At 55.3% G+C, this 19,362-nt stretch overlaps 1 protein-coding gene across 1 annotated transcript in view; it reads right to left on the reverse strand.

The window, feature by feature from the left end:
- The window catches only part of GRID1 (glutamate ionotropic receptor delta type subunit 1), a 1,005,377-nt gene extending 987,868 nt beyond the window's left edge, over positions 1 to 17,509 (reverse strand). The window contains exon 1 of the mRNA XM_004386072.1: positions 17,359 to 17,509. The gene's annotated coding sequence lies outside the window, so the exon portion shown is untranslated. The remainder of the gene's footprint in view (positions 1 to 17,358) is intronic.
- Between the last annotated feature and the right edge of the window lie 1,853 nt (positions 17,510 to 19,362).

The following is a 19,362-nucleotide window of genomic DNA, read 5'->3' on the forward strand; positions in this document are numbered from 1 at the left end:
GCGAGTGCCCGGCCCTGGGCCCCGCTCAGATGAAACAGCCAGGGCCCGTACGTGCCCAGCACCCTGCCCCATTCACAAAAACAGCCAGGGCCTGCAAGTGCCCAGCCCTGGGCCCCGCTCAGACAAAACAGCCAGGGCCCGTACGTGCCCGACCCTGGTCCCCACTCAGACAAAACAGCCAGGGGCCCCTATGCGCCCGGCCCCCTGCCCTACTCAGACAAAACAGCCAGGGCCTGCATGTGCCTGGCCCGGGGCCCCACTCAGACAAAACGGCCAGGGCCTCTATGTGCCCAGCCCTGGGCCAGAAGCCAAGGAGGGGTAGGAATAAGTAAGAGCCAATTGCTGCCTGTGAGGCCCTCCTGGTCCAGAGTCACAGAGAGATGGCGGCACCAGTCCCCCACACTCACCCCCATTTGGGTCAAAGCGCACTTGTAGGGTATGACTTCTACACAGGCCCGTGTCCTCACACCTGAATTCTAACGAGCCTGGAAGAATATGGGTCTGTAGACAACTTCTGTGGCCTCAGCCCACTTTCTGACCCACTGCCATGGTGACCCGCTGCGTGCAGGTGTGCCCTGGCAGCACCCCCCTTCCCTGTGCCTTGCTCTCTGCCCAGGGGCTCCTCTGCTGGCACCTGTGCAGGGCCGACAGGCACCACCAGCCTCGCTGACTGCAGACCTGGGGCTGCTGGGCTGGGGACTTCCTGGGGCTACTCTGGCCAGAGTGGATGGGGCTGGGGTAACGCTCCTCTCTTCCTCCGCTGGGTGGACAGTCTAGAGGTGTTCTACGTGGCTCCTGGGAAGACCCCAGCGGGACTCAGCTTGAGTCACCACAGCGGTGACCAGCTCAGACTGGCTGGCCCACCTCCCTGGCCCACATTTCCTGTTCCTTTAGTGTGTATTCCAAAGTTCCGCACACAAGCCTTGCTCTCAGCTCTGGTTGGGGGCCGGGCCTCAGGCTGCAATGTCCTATCTCAACAGTCTGTGTAATAAAATGACTAAGAAAAGGGATCAGGGGCACCCTGGGTGGAGGAAGAGAGGAGCCTGGACTACCAGACCTACCACCCGGCCTTGGGTGAATGTGGGGCTCTGGGCAGCCCCTGAATGGCCTGGTAGGCTGCTCCTCCTCTGCCCCTCCCCATAGAGGACCAGGCAGTTATAGGCATGGCAGAGGGGGTGGGGGGCAGTCAGCAGTGGTGGTCACAGCCATGTGAAATGGCCTGTTCTGTATCTGGGGTTCTCAAGAACAAGTCCCACCCAGCCCCCAGGGAGTCTAGAGCACTGACGCCACCTGTGAGAGCTGGTGAAGGCCGTGGCAGGGAGGGGAAAGTGACTGTTCTTTTGGGTTGCCCCAACTATGGTCCCTCCCCTCACAGCTCAAGGCCCAGCCCTAAGCCGGGATCTCCGCTCGCAGAGACTGTGGGGCCCGGGCCCCAACGTCCCCTCATGGCCCACAGCCTGCACCCACACCTCCTCTGCGGGCTCTGCCCCCAGAGCCTAAATCACAGAGAAGAAGCCCCGAGACCCCTGCCGACCTCACCAGGTCCTCGGCACCACTCCCTCCTCTCCACCTATGTCCAGCCACCCCGGACAGCTCACGGTCGCCCACAGATCCTGCCAGTTCACACTCTGCACCTTTGCACAAACTGTCCCACTACCCAGAGTGCCCTGCCTCCCTTCCTTCACTGCTCAATTTCCACTCCACAGTTAAGACTCGGATCAGGAGGCACCTCCTCCAGCAAGCCTCCCCTAGTTGCTCCCCAGGCCCAGGCTAGGTTAGGTATCACCTCTGCGTGCTCCCACCCCACTAGTCTGGCTCCCGTCTTGGAGCACAGACCACACTCCTGGCCCACTTGTCTGTGCCTGCCACACCCACCTCTTTGTCTTTAGGGTACAGGGTGGGGATCCCTCACTGCTGGCACAGCCTGCCTGGGCACTCCAGAGTGGGGCGCCTGCCAGGCGGGAAACCATGCCCTCAGCCCCAGCCCATCTCACGCCCTAAGTATGCTCACATTTCTTCCTAGACCTCCACCACCTGCTTTCTGCGGCTGAAGTTAGCAATTTTAAAATAATTAAGTCTAGCAAACCATAAGCCATTAAATAAGGACTGGCGGTGGCTGAGACGAGCTGCCATGGCCTCGCCACTGCTGGCCTGTGTTTGGAGGACAGGCGGGCGGGAGCTGGCCCTGGGTCCTGCCTCCGGGGGCCTGACCACCCCAAGGCAGACATAAACCTCGGGAAGCAGCCAGCCGCCTAATGAGACTGTCAGGGGACTTGGTAACGAGATTAGGTAGGGCCAGGCACTGCTGCACCACGCCCCGAGGATCTCTATTCAATTAGTCGTTCAGAGCCTGCAGAGCGGATGACTGCCCGGAGGTGGGGGAGCGGGGCCTTGGGGACAAGGCAGGCTCTCTCCCCACACTCATAGGACCACGTGTAGGGCTGTCCCAGGATCCACAGCAGCCCCGGGCAGTGTCGCCCTTCGCAGAAGGATAAACAGAAGCTAGCCCAGGACACAGGCACCTGCCACAGCCATGCAGGCCGAGGACCCCTCCCCTCCCTGGGAACCTGGACAGAAGTCTCGGACGCCACCACTGTCGACCCATCTGGAGGAAGGGGCAGAGGCCCACAAAGGACGAGCTGAGGATGGGCAAGGCTGGCAGGGTGGGCAGGTGGAGAGGCGCCAGATGGGGCACAGGTGTGGGTTATGGCTGTACATGAAGTGGGGCCAGATGAGTAAGGCCAAGATCCAGGGTCCCCTCCCACCACCAGGGCAGCCACGCGCACGGAGTGTCACAGCAGCAGAGCCGTCCACGCAGCCAGGGTTCCTGCGGGTCACCCTGGGGCAGGCACTGACAGCAATGGGAGCCGGGGAGTGGGGAGCCCAAACCTCCCATCAGGACTTGGGGTGAAAGACAGGTCCAGGTTCCCCTCGACACAATCTCAGCCCCTGCCTCACCACGCTGGCCCCCCACTCTTCCCTCACTGCCCCCAAAGCCCACCATAGCTCAGCCCACTCTGCCCTGTATGACTGAAACATGCTCCCCAATCTCAAAGCCAACACTAGCGGCCCCAAAAGCCATCCCTAACTGGCCAGCCCAGCCACTTCTTCCCCACACTCCCACGGGCATACCACAGAGCTCAAACCCTGGCTCCTTCCCTCCTCCCACTGCCCCAGAGAGAGGTTTCAAGTCCACCTGGCCTGGGGTCTCCTGGAGCCCACCATGTAGCAACAACTTGTCACCCAGGGCTCCAGTCCCCCCTAATGTGACACACCCAGTGCTGTGCCCGTGGAGACCTGCTGCCTCAGGTGGGGTCCCCGTGTGGGCAGCTGCTCCACTCCCGGTGGGGCTCTCACCGCACACACCGGCTTTGTCCAGTAAGTGCTAAAGAACAGCTAAGGACACACCTACTATCCTGTGGGCCTGCACCCCCACTCTTCTTCAGGGACACCCGCAAGTCTGCTCTGCCTCTGACGCTCTAGGTCCAGGGTTGGCGCCGTGCTCTGGCCTGGCCAATCCAGGCCCCTGGGTTGAGTTGGGGAGGAGCGGGCCTCCCAAGTCAGGCCTATGAGAGTCAGCCTGGGATGCCCGTGAGGCTCCTGTTAAATAATCCCCTCTTCCCATGGGGCTAGGCAGGGAGACATCACCCTGCAGTAGCTGGGGCCCCAAGGGGATGGGCTGCCTGGGAAGGAAGACCACCTGGGCATGTGAGATGGAGGCAGTCTTGTGGCCACCACCTGCGCGCCTGGATCCAGTCACACCTGGAGGGCATCCGCACTCTCTGGACATCTCTATTACATGACCTAGTGAACACCCCTCTGTGCTTAGGTGAGTATGGGGTTTCTAACGCCCGCAAGACCAAAAGGTCGGCAGTTCGAATCCACCAGGTGCTCCTTGGAAACCCCATGGGGCAGTTCTACTCTGTCCTATAGGATCACTATGAGTCGGAATCGACTCCATGGCAGTGGGTTTGGTTTTTGGTTTGGTGCATGACTAATAATATGGTGGACAATTTCCAACCAATGGCAGATTCCCCTCATGTGAGGCTGGGGGTGGTGTACTTAGATGGTTCAGCCGAGAAATCCAGCCAGCACACACAACCTCCTCACAAGCCACGAGAGGCAGAAACTCCACATACCTAGAGAACTGTGGCCCCACCACTTCCAAACAGTCCTGGGGGTGTCCTCGCAGCACCCCTCAGGTAGGCCAGTCAACAGGCTCTCCAAGGAGGGGCCCTCAAGGGAGAGGATCCCTGGACCCATCCACCACTGGGGTCTCTGCACCCTCAAGAGCCATGTGCATCTGGTGTGTACCACGAGCTCACCTGGACACACAGGTGTGCACTCCAATGTGTGTTGGCACACCTTCACATGTACGCACAGGGTCAATGCCATGGATACAGACCTCCACTCAACGAACACTCGCTCACCTTTGTGTGTATCGGGTCCTGACGCGGGCGCTGGGAGCCCTGAAGTGAGCAGCTCCTGCCCCTACACTCACAGACCCCACAGGGAGCTAGGTGTGGACTGTAACTGCAATGGAAGTGCAGGAGGACGTGACAGCGACACAGTGGGCACCTGGCAGGCAGAGGAGCAGAGCAGTGGCGGGATGGGGGTGCTGAGATGGGCGAGGGTGGGAGTCCGGCACAGGCAGTGGGTAGAGGCCACCAGGAGGAAGCAGGCCCTCTCTGCCGGCATAAGGGTGGTGCTCCAGCAGGTGTCAGAGACGAGGCCAGACCTGTGGCCAGGAGCAGACCATGCACACAGGCTCAGGGGGCCTCGCCAGACAGGGTGTTCAGGAGGGTCCCCCAATAGGCTCTGAGGGGCCAGACCGGATGGGCCCGATATGCTGGTGCCTGGGCTTGCGTGTGTGGCCCGAAGCGTCTGTGTGCTGAGACTGAACATGCACACGCACGTGTCTGAGCGCTGAAGACAGGCCCCATCGGGCCGCACCTGTCACCTGCAACCAGCGAGCGCTGGCCCAAGTCCTTCAAGCCCTCGCTGGTGCCAATCCTGGCACAGGCCTTGTGTCCCTCCTTAAACAAAGTTAATTTTCTTGGCAGGGGCTCAGGAGCTTGGCACCGTGGGACCCCGGAGCAGCACTCAGGAGGGCTTCTCCTGATGAGGCTTTGATCATTAACACAGCAAAGCTTCAAGCCACCCAGCCCCTGCTCACCGTGCTTCCGCATGGGTGGTGGGGCAGCTGTGGCCTTGGAGGCAGGCACTGTTTACCCATTCCTGCAGAGACAGTAGGAGCCCTGGTGGGGCAGTGGTTAAGGGCTTGGCTGCTAACCAAAACGTTGGCAGTTCAAATCCGCTAGCTGCTCCTTGGGAACTCTATGGGGCAGTTCTACTCTGTCTTACAGGGTTGCTATGAGTCGGAATCAAGTTGACAGCAACGGGTTTTACTGGTTTGGCAGCAAGAGGACGTCGGGCGGTGCCTCTACCCTCTCACCAAGCTCAGCGCGGCCAGGGTCTCTGGCCGAAACCTGCGGTCACCCCTGCCTTTCCCAGCCCAGGAGCCCTTCTCCACCATAGCCTGGGAGAGGCTGCAGCCAGGACAATGCTGTCCCCACTTCACACATGTGGAGACTGAGGCCAGGAGAATGGAAACCCAGGTCCTGGCTCACACCCAATAGCCAGGCAGCATCAACCAGCGCCCCCCCAAGAGACCAGCCCAGGGCTTGCTTCTATCTCCCCTGCAGAGCCTCCCCCTACCCGCTCCTACACACTAGTGGCACCCCAGACACACAGAGCGGGGCCTGGCCAATGGCCCTGACCTCACACGGGGCAGCCCAGGCAGGATAATGTTCTCCCTGCCCGGAGCTTCCAAAACTGCTTCCTACACCAGCTGTGTCTGAAAACACTCCCTCACAACTTTCCCCTTTGCTCTGGGCCTGGGAAGCCCCTGACGGAAGCAGTCAGAGCTAGGGAAAGACAGGCTATCGGGTCCCCCCTTTCCTGGCCAGGATGGACATCTTCAAATCCAAGCCCATGACCAGGAGGGCAGTGCCAGCATGAGTGGGCAGGATGACTTGGCTGTCCACACCGCAAGTCTCCAGGCCCCACAAACTGCACCCTGCAGGGCCCAGAGCCGGCCGAGCAAGAAAGCAACCCAGAGCTACAGCTTGGGGGTCCCGGCAAACAGAGAACCCCTTTGTCCACCATTCTAGGGGTTTCTACTGAGCGCCTCCAATTGGCCACACACTGTGCTTGGCTCTGGGAACTCAGCAGTGAACAAGACAGACCTGACGTTCCTCACATATACCAATGTCATAAGCACAGGAGGGGCTGCAGCAGAGAAGGAAAAGAAGGTCTTGATAGAGCCCAGCAGGGCCTGCCATGGAGCAGGGGCCTTGGAGGAGGTAAGTGCTGAGGCTGATCCGAAGGCTTTTCAGTGATCGGAGCCAGTTGTGTGAAGAGCCTCCCAGACAGAAGGTACAGCTAGTGCAAAGGCCAAGCACACATCAGCTCACGAGAGCTACCACCACAACGGGTGAGGTAACCCCACTTCACAGATGGTGAGACTGAGGCTTAGAGAGGGAAAGCGCCTTTTTCAAGACCACACAGCTAATCAATCATGGAGTTGGGATTTGAACACAGACCTGCCTGACCCCTTTACACCAAGTAGATAAGTGATGCCTGCCTTGTGTCCAGGTCCTGGGAGGCTGGGCCAGGCCAGCCAGATTCACCTCCTGCTAGCCCCTCTGTGTGCTAGGAGCCAGCAAGGCTGCAGCAAGATTGCAATACCACCCGGGATGGTCTGTGAGGTTGCTGAGCCCAAGCCACACAGATGACTCAGAGCAGCCTCCACATGAGCTGTGTCACCAATCCTAGCCTCCTTCGCCCTCCTCCTGGGACACCTGGGGAGGCTGGGCCCACCCCATGCTGCACACTTTAATACCCTGAAATAGCGCAGGGGCTGCGGGACCCTGCTCACACAGCCCACCCAGGCCAAGGAGTGGGAGTTGGCCAAAAGCTGCTCTGGGACCACTCAGGCTGATAATGTCACAGCAATCCCCACCTCTTTACCAGCAACTGTGCAGTGCCTGGCCCTAAGCTCAACATTTAGTGCATTTCCTCAACGGACCTTCACAGCTGTCCACTGTGCGGTCATTCCCATTTTACAGATGAGGAAACTGAGGTGCCTTGTCCACGGTCAAATGGCAGAGCAGGGATAGGAAGCCAGTCTGGCTGAGAGCAGGCACATTCGCTCACCCCAGCCAGCTTCTGGGCACCCATGTCTGTTCTCTTCTCATGGGGAGGGTGGGGAAGGGAGCAGGGAAGGACTGGACTGGGCACCAATCTGGGCAAAAGGCACAGGGAACCGGAAGGGGTATAGACGTAGTGTCTGGCTGCCTCTGCTGGGGTCTGGCGGAGGACTGGTGTAGGCGACGCAAACTGGATGGACACGGAAGTGCAGCCTGAGCTGAGGACCACCTGGCCGCCTGCTGGACAGCCCCTGCTTCACCCAGGGAGGCCTGCCCCACCCACAGCTTGGGCCCAGGAAGAGACAGAGGGGGTCCTCTGATCATCTCCCGGCCACCCTGCTGGTGCCCAGAAGGGAGAATCCTGGGTCTTTCTCTTCCCAGTCAAGGCCATCAGCCAGGAAACTAGCTGTTTATAGGCCAGGAGGAAGGCCTCAGAGAACCCAGCTGATGGGAAATTGGACACAGACCCAGGTGCCTTCCCATGCCTGTCAAAGAGGCCGGCACTCCAGAGGAGGGGCCGGCACCCCCAGAGAAGGAGCTGTCTCAGGCCAGCCGCTGGCAGAGAGACAAGTGGTCTCCGCCCCAGCCAATGCTGTCGGCCAGAGAGGGGCTGCACACTGGGGGAAAGCAGGGGTGAGGGGCGCATGGGACAGGGTCGGGAGGGGGTTCTATGGGAGGGATAGGGCAGCAAGGAGCCCAGCTGAGGCTGTTGAAAATGCAGAGTTGTCGAAATCCAGCTACGGGGGCGTTAATGGTACTGGCCCCATCGGGGGCTGAGGTCTTTCCCTCCTCTTAGGAAACGTTTAGCTCAAGGCTCCTGAGAACTGGGCTTGTCCAGGCCTCACTTTTGAAGGCAAGATGAACAGACATAGAGGACAGTACAGGCCGGGGTTGGAAACCCAGGCATCCTGACTCCTCACCACACCAAGGGCTGCCAGAGCTTTCTGGAGCAGAGGGACAGGTAAGTGAGGGGCAAAGGGGAGTCGATCAGAGCCATGTATTTGGGCCAACCAGGATCGAACACCTAAAATTGTTTTTGGTTTCTGCATGGTTTTTCATTTGTTTGTTTAATGAATCACCAAGGAAATGGGAGGACCATTTTGGGAGATGAAGAGGGTGGAAAGCTTTCGTGCTGTTCACCAGACATTTTCAGTTCTCCCCCCTCCCAGACACATAGTCAGACTGTGCCTCCTGAGTCCCTGATGATTGGCTGGGGCCATGTGACCAGTTTGGCCAGTGAGTGTATGCAGAAGTGCTGTGCAGCATCATGTCCAGCTGAGCCGCTCCAGGGCTCTCTCTTGCCTTGGCACAACTGGCAGCACTCAAGTTGGTGGCTGCTCCCTTAGCCCAGAATGACCATGACAAGCCAAGCTCCCAGTTGACCAGTGATGGACACAGAGCACGAGCAGGAACTGCAATATTGGGATTGTTTGTTACTGCAGCATAACCTAGTCTATCCTGACTGATACAATGGGAAACACAGAACAAAAACAGAGTAGAGACAAAGAGGCACTTCTCTGGGAGGGGTGGTTGAAAAGAATTGCATCCAGGGATCAGGCTGGGTTAGAAATGATTTGAGAGATGCAGTGAAGACTGAACACCCCAAGTTTTCTGGTGACCATAGTGAAAGGCCAAGTGAAGGGGGAAGTTGGCTGCTGGAGGAGACAAGGCTAGAACGTTTTGACTTGGCAACTACAAGAATTTGGGCAGGTAGTCTGCCTGCTCTTACAAGATGTGAGTCTGGATGCTAAGGGACAGCTAAGAAAGGGAGCTAGGGATCCAGAGACAGAGAATCCTGTCCAGACAGGAAGACTACTAAAGCACCCATGTCACTAGGAACAGAAAGAGCAGCAGCTGAGAGGCAGGATGGGGCACACATGCCTCACCAGACCTGGGGCGTCCTACCCACATGCCTGGCACGAGGCCCCATCTGCTCACTGCCAGTCAAGTCTGACTCCCAGCCTGGTCGGCAGAGCTGTGGCAGGAGGGCAACTGAAAGGGAGCCTCCGGAACCCAAAACATGAGGATGTGGGAGGGACAGGAGTACAGTCTACAAAGTGAGAGAGTGTGTGTGCGTGCTCATGTATACATGCATGCATGTGTGTCTGAGTACACGTGTGTGCATGTGCATGTACACACACCCAAAGGTGAGACCCTAGAATGGAGGAGAGCCCTGATGTCTGAGAGTTCAGCTGAGGAAGAATGCAGCCACAGGGGACTAGATGGCTCCTAAGCCCCAAGCAAACTCTAGTGAGCGACCATCAGTGCCTGCAGCCACAGCCGTCTTTGGCCTGGATGTCTCCAGTGAAGAGCGGAGCCTGAAGCAGCACGGGCAGCAGCACCCGTGGGGACCAGGAAGAGCAGCTGTGTGCAGAACATGAGCAGCAAGACTCTACAGAGATCCCACCCTTGCGCTCCAGGTGGGGGACAAGGGGCTGGGGGGGGGGCAGGTGAGGTTCTGAATAAGACCTGCTGAGGTAGAAGAGGGCAGAGTGGTGGCACAGGCCCCTGGTGTGATTATTAAAATAGCACCTCTTTCCAGGAACATCCTTATGCACAAGCAGCATCCAGCCCCGGGACAGAGATCAGTGTGTCATGGGGAGCTGGACTCACTGTGGGGGCCCCTCAGGCTTACAGCATGACATCTCCAGACTGAGTGTCTTAGAAATGCAAACAGGGCCATACGTTCCAAGTGGCCCTCACAGGTCTGGCTAAGACAAGCGGATGCCACCCAGTAAGCAAGGGGGCAGTCAACCATGCAGAAACTATGCAGTGAAAGGTGAACAGTGTGTCTTTGGCTAGGATGGACATTGGTAGGTGTGCCAATGTGGTCCAGAATACTGGCCCTCAAAGATGTCCACATCCTAATCTCCAGGACCTATGAGTACATCAGGTTACATGGGAAAGGAGAATTAAGTTTACAGATGGAATTAAGGTTGCTAATCATCTGACTTTAAAATAAGGAGCTGATCCTGGATTCTTCAGGTGGACCCAACATCATCACAAGGATCCTTACAAGTGGATGAAGAATACATCATTAGCCATCAGAAAGATGCAAATCAAACCACAATCAGATATCATTTCACTCCCACTAGAATGTCTAAGATTTAAAAAACAGAAAATAACGAATGTTGGCAAGGATGTAGGGAAATTGGAACCCTTATCCATTGCTGGTGGGAATGCAAAATGATACAACCATTGTGGAAAAGTGTGGCAGTTCCTTAAAAAACTAAAAATAGAACTATCATATGACCCAGCAATTCCACTCCTAGGTATATACCCTAGAGACCTGAAAGCAGAGACTCCGAGATTTGTACACCAATATTCATTACAGCACTATTCACAATAACCAAAAGGTGGAAACAACCTAAATGCCCATCAATGAATAAATGTATAAACAAAATGTGGTAGATACACAGAATGGAATACTACTCAGCCTGTAGGAGAAATTAAGTCTTGATACATACTACAGTATAGATGGAGCTTGACAACATTATGCTGAGTGAAAACAAGTCAATCACACAAGGACAAATATTGTATGACCTCACTCATATAAAAAGAGAAGACAAAAGTACACAGAACAAAGTTTACTGGTGGTTACCAAGAGCAGGAGACAGGGGTACAAAGGGGGCTATTGCTTATGGAATACTGCGTTTCAGTTTACAGCGACAGAAAAATCACACTGATTAAGGGTAGGGTTGCACAGCCAATTACTGTAATTGCTGTCAAAACGTTGTACTGCTGTAAAAAGCTGAATTAGCAAAAGTTGTGTGACAGATATATTTACAACAAGGACAAAGTAAGAGTAGCTGCTGAGGCTGCTTATGTACAACCAAATACCTCATCGGATTTGGTTACTTAGTTTGGAGGTTTACGGTAATGGTTTCATGGGACATCCCAGTTAATTGGCCTAATAACACGTTTAGTGCTTCTGTTCTGCCTCCTAGTTCATTGCGTAGTGCCTGGGGTCTTAAAAGCTTGCAAGCAACCATCCAAGGCACAATTGGTCTCTATTCACCTGGAGCAACAGAGGAAGGAGAGCCAGGAATAGGAGAAAATGAAATGTACAGCTAATTGCCTCCATGAACAACTGTCTCCTTTGCCATGAGACCAGAAGAACTGGTTGGTGCCTGGCCACCATTACTGAACATTTTGATCAAAGATTCTATAGAAGAATCCTGATCAAAAGCAGGGGCGAGGGGAGTACAGAACAGAATTTCAAATTCTCATGGACTTCAGACTTTCTGGAGCCGTGAAGGGTAGCTGAACCCCTGAAACTATGGCCCTGAGATAATCTTTAAACCTTAAAGCAAAAATATCCCCTGAAGTCTTCTTAAAACCAAACAACAGTTTAGCTTAACTAGTAAAAAATGTCTGTCTTGAGCATTATGCTCTTTTAAGAACTGTCTATATGGGATCACAGTGACAACAGCAACTCAAAGGATTAGGTAGGAACCTTAGGGGGCAGTGAGTTTATACTATGGGAGAGAAAAAACTCAGAAAAGGAGGTGAGAGTGGTTGCACAACTGGAAGAATGTAATCAATGTCACTGAATTGTACACGCAGAAACTGTTCAATCGGTGTATGTTTTGCTGTGTATATTCACAACAACAAAATAAATATTATTTTTAAGTGGTTGAGGGATGCAGAAGAGTCAGAGTCAGAGAAGGAGACGTGAGGACAGAAGGAGGTAAGAGGGACACAACATGAGAAGGACGTGGCCCTCCACTGCTGGCTTTGGAGACGGAGAAAGGGCCATGAACCAGGGAATGTGGGTGGCCTCTAAAAGCTGGAAAAGAAAGCAAGGAAACGAATTCTCTCCCAGAGCCTCCTGAAGGAACACGGCCCTGATGACACCTTGCTTTTAGCCCAGTGAGACCCGTGTCAGACTTCTGACCTTCAGAACTGCAAGATAATAAATCTGTGCTGTTTAACCAACCAAATTTGTGGTACCTTGTTAGAGCAGCAGAGAAAACTAACACAGGCACACACAGGGAGTGTGGTGGTGGGCCTACGGCACCGTTACCATCACACCAACTGCACACTCTGGGCAACAACCAATATAGCTGCCCCCAAGACAGCACTGAGTTGGCCAGCCTGGGCTGCAAGGGCCTGGCCCAAACAGAACCTGAATGGATGCCAAAGAAGGGACCGGAAGGCACCAGAGCTCCGTGAGAGAGACCACAGCAGCGTGTCTGGCTGACTAGCATGGTGAGTGAGGTCAGTGTGACCAAACCTGTTGCTGTTGAGTGGATTCCAACTCATAGCAACCCTACAGGACACAGTAGAACTGTCCCATAGGGTTTCCGAGGTAGATTCAAATAGCCAGCCTTCTGGCTAGCAATCAAGCTCTTGACCACTGCACGAGTAGGGCTCCCTGACCACCTCAGAGGGGGCCAATATGAGCTGACAGACTACTAAGGGGCATCGACAAGCTCCCTGCATTGTATTTTCTACTCTGTTTCATTGTTTTATTCTATGAAGAACCAGGCTATACTTGTGTAAGGTTTACCTTGTCTTCCTAAAATACTTTTGTGCTTATTGTAACTACAAGGAATATTGCCTCACATACATTCCTTTTTTCTGCCGCGTCCCTAAAATCGTTACGTTGCCACACTATGACACATAAATCTACAGTATATCCAATAACTCACATCGTTTACTCCCGGTAAAAGATAATCCTGTGGAAGGAATAGACTCTTATTCAGCCAGTACCTTTATGTATTTATATAATCTTGAAAAAGTACTTTAAAACAATATGAAATTCTTTTATTTAATAAATTAGTATCTGTCCTAGCATCTGGAAGACAAATTTTCGCACTCATTGTTAATACGGGCTTTGCCAACTAAATTCAAAATGCAACATTTTAGAGATTTAAATACCATTTCTGTATTATTATTTGCTGACTTTAAATTCTTGTCAAATGCATTTTGTAGTAAATGTGCCCCATTCTTCTAGATAAACTGGCCAGCTGTCTTACAAAGAAGTGCTTCTAAGGAGGTTATAGAAAACAACCTAAAGAAATTGTAGCTATAAGTCTGAGGACCAACATATCAAAGTAGAATTTTTTTTTTTTTTAGTAATACTTAATCCTACATATCTCAGCATAAATGATTCCATTTTTTAAAAAATAAATGATTTTGGGCATTGAAAATTATCTGCAGCCACTAAAAATAATGTTTACAAATAGGTCATAGTGGTTTCAGGAAAAGCCAATGACATGATAAAAGCAAAAAGTAGCATATGGAACTGAACAGAATGGGAGCACTCGGCATGTATAAAACACGGGTGGGCGGGCGGTAAACTAGGAGGAAATAACAATGGTAAAACTCAGGACAATTCTGTCTGTCTCTTGATGCTTTCCAGAACCTTCCATGTTTTCTATAATGAGCATAAATCTCCCCTTTTTCTTTATACATTTTTAAGGTAATATATGCTCATTGTAACAGTGAATTTCTTTTAACATCAGAAAAAAAAAAAAGTAAAAAGCTAAAACCGTAAAGCTCAGTTAGGGTCTGCTCTCAAGGAATTCACCAGCTTAAGAAATGATGCAGCTGAAAATGTAAACAGCCTCAGAGAAACTGAGATGGATCCACAGTTGGGTCAAGGAGCAGGAAGGGATTCGTGTTTACGGAGCACCAACCACAGGATAATTTATACACAGATAATTTATACACATTTCCTCTCATTTAGTCCCCACAATAATCCCATGAGGCAGATACTATGATGATTCTCTTTTAACACATACAGAACTGGAAGCTCAGAGCAGACAGAGATTTCTCCAGGGTCACACAGTGAGTGCAGCAAGCAAGATTCAAGCCAGGTCTTTCTGGGCTGCAGCAACCAAGATCTTATCCTTGCATGGTGATGCCTCCAGAACAAAACAGCAGCAGCAGCACCCCAATCTCAGGGCCACTGGAGGTCCATAGGGGCTTGTCTGATCTATAATGGAGGCTGAACCCCAGTCTGCCTTTGCCCTTCTTCCCTGGCCACCCCCCTGCCACACACACACACACTCAAAGTCCTTTCCTTTCCACCCACACTGTGTCTGCCACCCCATGTCCCACTGCAATAAATGTCCAGGCTCAGGAGAATGATATGGCATCCATCAGGCCCTGGCCAAGGGAGGCACTAGCACCCTCACAAAGTACAGCCACAGGAGCACCTGCCCCAGGCAAGGGGGAAGGAGCCTTTGAGCACTGCTCCACCCCTCCCAGAAGCCCCTAGGGGCTGGCTCCTCCCACTGCTCCTCCCATCCCTCCTAGGCATCCAAGGGCTATGCAAGGTCACAGGTAACAATGTGCATCTCTCCCACATGGCTCATAAGGTGAAAACACATGCCAACTTTTAACTAGCACACATTCTCGGGCAGCATGCAGCCCACCAACAGCACCTGGCCAGTGCACCTCTGGCCAGACAGCTGTCAGCCATCAGAATCTAACTCCCTAGTTCCATGTGCACACACAACACACACTCACTCACTCTCACACCCTTCGAAGAGCGGGTCAGCCTGCCATCCTTGCAGCCTAAGACATTTTGCCAGCTATACAAATAGAGAAATTAAGATCCAGGAAAGCAAGGTCTGGAGTAAGAAGGCCCCTGGGTCTCCAAAACAAAGGGGCATTTGGGGCTTGAAGGCTGAATGCCTACAGCTATGTTTTTGTTTGGCTTGTACAGTGTTGTCTAAATTGTCCAATTAATTGTCAGCAGTTAAAAATCAGGAGATGTTACGTTAAAATCCAGATTTGGGGTTCCTCTTTAAAAAAAAAACAAATCGGCACATCCACAAAACAAGGATTTTCATTCTCGAATGACAAAATCGGATGAAGCTGTGTGACAGCTGCTTCTTTTAATAGAGATGACCTCTCCAGAACCCACACTCCAGATCCCAGGCATCTGGCGGCCCAGCTCATCTAGGTGTGCTACCTGCCTGAGGTTGTAACCCCACTCCAGAGCAGAATCTCCAGTCCCTGAGGAGCAATGGTCATCATTCAGGAGCAAACTGAAGGAGGACGGACTGCTCAGCACCTCATAGGAAAGTCAGCAGAAGCAAGGTGTATGTCCACATCGATGGTGGAAGTGTCCCCCACACTGTGAGCTCCTGGTGCAGGACCTATGTGCTTCCAAAATGTGCCTGCAGCTCTGGAGCACAAAGAGTGAATGTCTGCAAACAGTGTATAGGGAGATGGTGTCAAGGGAGCAGGAGGCACCACGAAGTGTGTGACATGTTCCCAGGTCCCCACCCCAGGTAGGGTCACTCTTGCCTAGGGAGGCTCTGCAGCTGGAGTCCACCTGCAAGAAGCTGTATGAGGATACAGCAGAAAAGAAGCCCATGGGGCAGGTGGCATCTGGGGACAGGGACTGTTGGTGGGACAGGGCCAGACACCAAAGATGGGCAGGTATTTCTCCCCCTGGTACCTAAACAGACATCAAACAATGGACATCTTCCAAGGCCAGAAGCAGCAGTTCCCACTATAGGCAACACCTCACCCCCACTCACCACCACCCTTAGAAAGCGCCCTGGACTCCAAGTTTGTAAAACCACATCAAGACATCCTTGGACCTTCAGGCTCCTGAGCTGGGCAGTCCCCTCCTGCCCAGAGTCTGGCTCCCTCTCTCCAACCTCTGCTACCCCCAAGAATACAGAGACTCCCAAAAGACCTCCCTCCAGTACAAAGACCTCCCCAGCACCAGCTCCAACCTTCTGGACCCAGACCAGAGCACATCACTGAGTCGCACTATCCTTGCAGGTGCCCAGGAGACCTGAAGCCAAAAGCAAAAGGGCTCTGGGCAAGACATGGGGACCTTGTACCACAAAGAAAGCAGCGCCAGGAGCAGTGTGTGTCCCTTGGACCTGGGATCCCTGCACTGAGAAGCTCCTCAACCAGGGGAAAACTGGACAAGAACCTTCCTCCAGAGCTGACGCCCTGTATTTGGACTTGTAGTCTACTGGACTGTGAGAGAATAAACTTCTCTTTGTTAAAGCCAAAATAAAGGGGGGTACTCTGGGCTGGGAGGCTGGGTAAGAGGAGCAGGCCAGGGCCCTCAGTCAGCCCACCGCCTCAGGTACACCCACTGCCAGGTCAGGTCCTCCTGGGAGTAAACCCTGCCTCCCAGGCCACCAGCTGTGCCCGGCTATCTTCAAAACTCCAACACGTTCTCGGGCCTCAGAGCCCAAACCATGGTTATGGGAACAAGGCAGAGGAGAGGAAAGGGAGCGGGGCTGGGCAGGTATCAGAGTTGGAGAGAGCCCTAGGCCGGGATCAGGAAGTAGGGGCGGGGGAGGAACCCAGGTTCCAGATGCCTGAGCCACGTAGGAGAGGAGACCAGAAGAGGGAAAAGCAGAGGAGGCCACTGTTCTGAAAGCGCAGCCGCGCACCTGTTGCCTTCGCGGGTGTGCCCGCAGTGAGGCCACGGCCAGGACGGCGGCGGCCCAGTCACCGGCGAGGATTTCCCTCCAGCCAGGCCTAGCCCAACTCCGCTCCTTTCCTGGGCAAACAGCGCCCACCTCTGGCCCAGGCGGCGATGCCTCCGCCCATGGCGGGCACACCGAGAGAGAAACCGGCTCCTGCGAATCAAAAGGAAGAAAAGCGCCGGCTGAGGCACTTAGAGGCCGCAACGGCGAAACGCGGCGCGCACCGATTATGCCCGAAGAGGGAGGCAGGGCGGGCTCGTGCCGCCAGGCGCTCCTTGGCTCGTGACGAGAAAGACACCGGCCCACCGAGGTCAGAGGAGATGCACCAACTCAGGTACCCAGAACGCAGCAACCCCACCTACAAACACCGGAGAAACAAAGCGGGCCCGAGCCACACGAGCCTACGCGCAGACCAGCGCCCAGCCTGAGCGGTTGGCGGAGGGCGACCACGCGCCCATCGAGCCAGGACAGAGCCGTACAACCCCGCAACACACCCCCGCAAGGAGCCCAGCTCGCCGCGCTCACACGCTCTCCGGCCCAGCCCCGCAGCGCCAAGCCATTCCCAGCGCCACTGTCTCCGTGCTTCTGCGCGGGCCACGCGACCCCCAGGGTGCACGGGGGCCTGCGCCAGGCCCAGCTCGCACGCAGACCGCGGCGCCCCGCCTGCCTCCGCTGCTGCGCAGCCTCGCAGGCCGCGGCCAAGTCGGCCCTAGGCGCCGACGGCCACTCACCTTCCTGCACCGCCTGGAACGGGTTGTTGGCCTCGATGACCTTGATGGAGTAGGTGATCTTCTCACTCTGCAAGATGTCATCGTTGAGACTCAGGTCGGAAACTGCCAGCTGGAACACCCTGTCGTCTTTGGCCGCGTTCTCCTCGAAGATGGCACCTGGGGGAGAAGACGGGTCAAGACCGGGCATGGAGAAGAGTCCTCTTTCCGACTCCCTCTGCTCTCGGGTCACAGCGCTGGCAGAACCGCGGCTTCAGCGTGGCGGGTGGTTTAAGGCTTTCTCCAGTCAACCCGCACAGGAATATGCTCCCTCCCCGCACAGCGTACACGTGCACACAGTTGACACGAGTTACACATGCATGTCGCACATGCTGCCACCAGGTCACACACGTGTCTCACAACCAGGCACCACATGTCCCAGCCATGCCCCATACGATGGGCCGAGCCAAGCTGGGGTGGCCTTAGGCAGCACCCAAATGCCCTGGTTGCATCCCAGGAACCAGGAAGTTACCCCAGGAGGGCAGTGTTCCCCACACCCATCCCAGCGTAGAATGACGACTCCCTGCCCTACGGGTCTTCCGCCGAGTGCAAGAGGCCGAAGCAGGACCCCAGCCGGCTTTCCTGGGCCAAGGGGCTTCTTTACGGGAGGGGCCTTGAACAGCCGGCAGCTCAGCCCCAGCTCTGCCCTGACGAGGGCCACTGTCGGGCACAGGGCCCAGAAGCCGCGCGAGGCTCCCCGACCGGGCGCCCTGGGCTCGGTCCCCTGCTCTCCATCCGTCTCCCGCTTCCTCTTCCTGTGGGTATGTTGGGAAGGGGTTACCCTAGACCTCTGCGCGTTCTCACCTAGCAAGGGTGAAGAGTGTCAGAAGGAGCCGCTCTTCAAAGAGCCTTCTAGAACCGCGGACAGCTCCTGCAGGGCGCCCTAGGGCCGGAGCTTTGCGAGCGTAACACCACCTGGCCATCCCTGAGCTGACAGCCGAGATCCGTCCGATTCGCCTGGGCTGTTCCAGAGCCCCCGCCCCTCGCCAGGCCCCGAGGGTCCCTGCGACCCCAGGCTAGGGCCGGTGATGCCCCGAACTGGGGGCTGGACGGAAGGACGGAGAGCCAGGTTCCACGCTGCACCCGGAGCCGCAATGCTGACTGCGAGACCCGCGCCCCGCCGAGACCGGGAAACAGGTTTGGCCCCGGTACCTGCGGTGGACGTAGGAGGTCACCTAGCCAAGGCCCAGTGCCTCCCCACGCGACCCTATCCCCGCCCGGCTTGTCCCGTCATCCCTGCCTTCTCACACCTCCCAACCCCCTGCTTCTCTGTGCCCGCTCGTCTTTCCCAACTTCCGGAAAGGCGACTGCGGAGGGACTCCCCCAAGTCGACCGCTCTCAGCCCCCAAACCAGTCCAACTTTCCGGGATTCCTCTCTTGCTGCTGCCAGCTCCTATCCACAATCCCGCTGCATGCCCCTCCTCATCTCCTCTCTCATCCTCTCTCCTGGATCTCTCTCTCTCTCTCTTTCCATCTTTCTCTTCCCGCTCAGTGCCCCTCCCCCGCCGCCCACGCTTCTACCTTCGGTTCCCACCACCCCGACCGTCTGCAGGACCTGAGACTTGGACTACGAAACTCTGGGACTGTCCAGGATGGAACTGCAGTCGCCACAACGAGGGACACAGGCGCGCGCACACACACATACAAACACGCACCGAAAGCTACAGAGACACACACCGGGGAAACAAGTGGACACTGTGTCCACTCTAACAGGCTGACAGTCGTGCACGCACCAACACACGCTCAGATGGCCCCACACACCCCAACGCCCTCTCGCAGTGACACCAACACAGTGCCTAGCGCACACACAGCAATGTACGCTGACGACACCCACCTGCCCACACTCACACACGGTTCCGGTCCTCTGATCCTGCCCAGCCAACTTGGCGAGCCCAGGGGCCGTTGCCGCTCCCTTCCCCCCTCCCCCGCACCCGCACCCCAGCTACTCTGAGATACCCAAGCCCACCG

Source organism: Trichechus manatus, unplaced genomic scaffold, assembly GCF_000243295.1.
Source record: "Trichechus manatus latirostris isolate Lorelei unplaced genomic scaffold, TriManLat1.0 scaffold00155, whole genome shotgun sequence".
NCBI classification, from domain to species: Eukaryota; Metazoa; Chordata; class Mammalia; order Sirenia; family Trichechidae; genus Trichechus; species Trichechus manatus.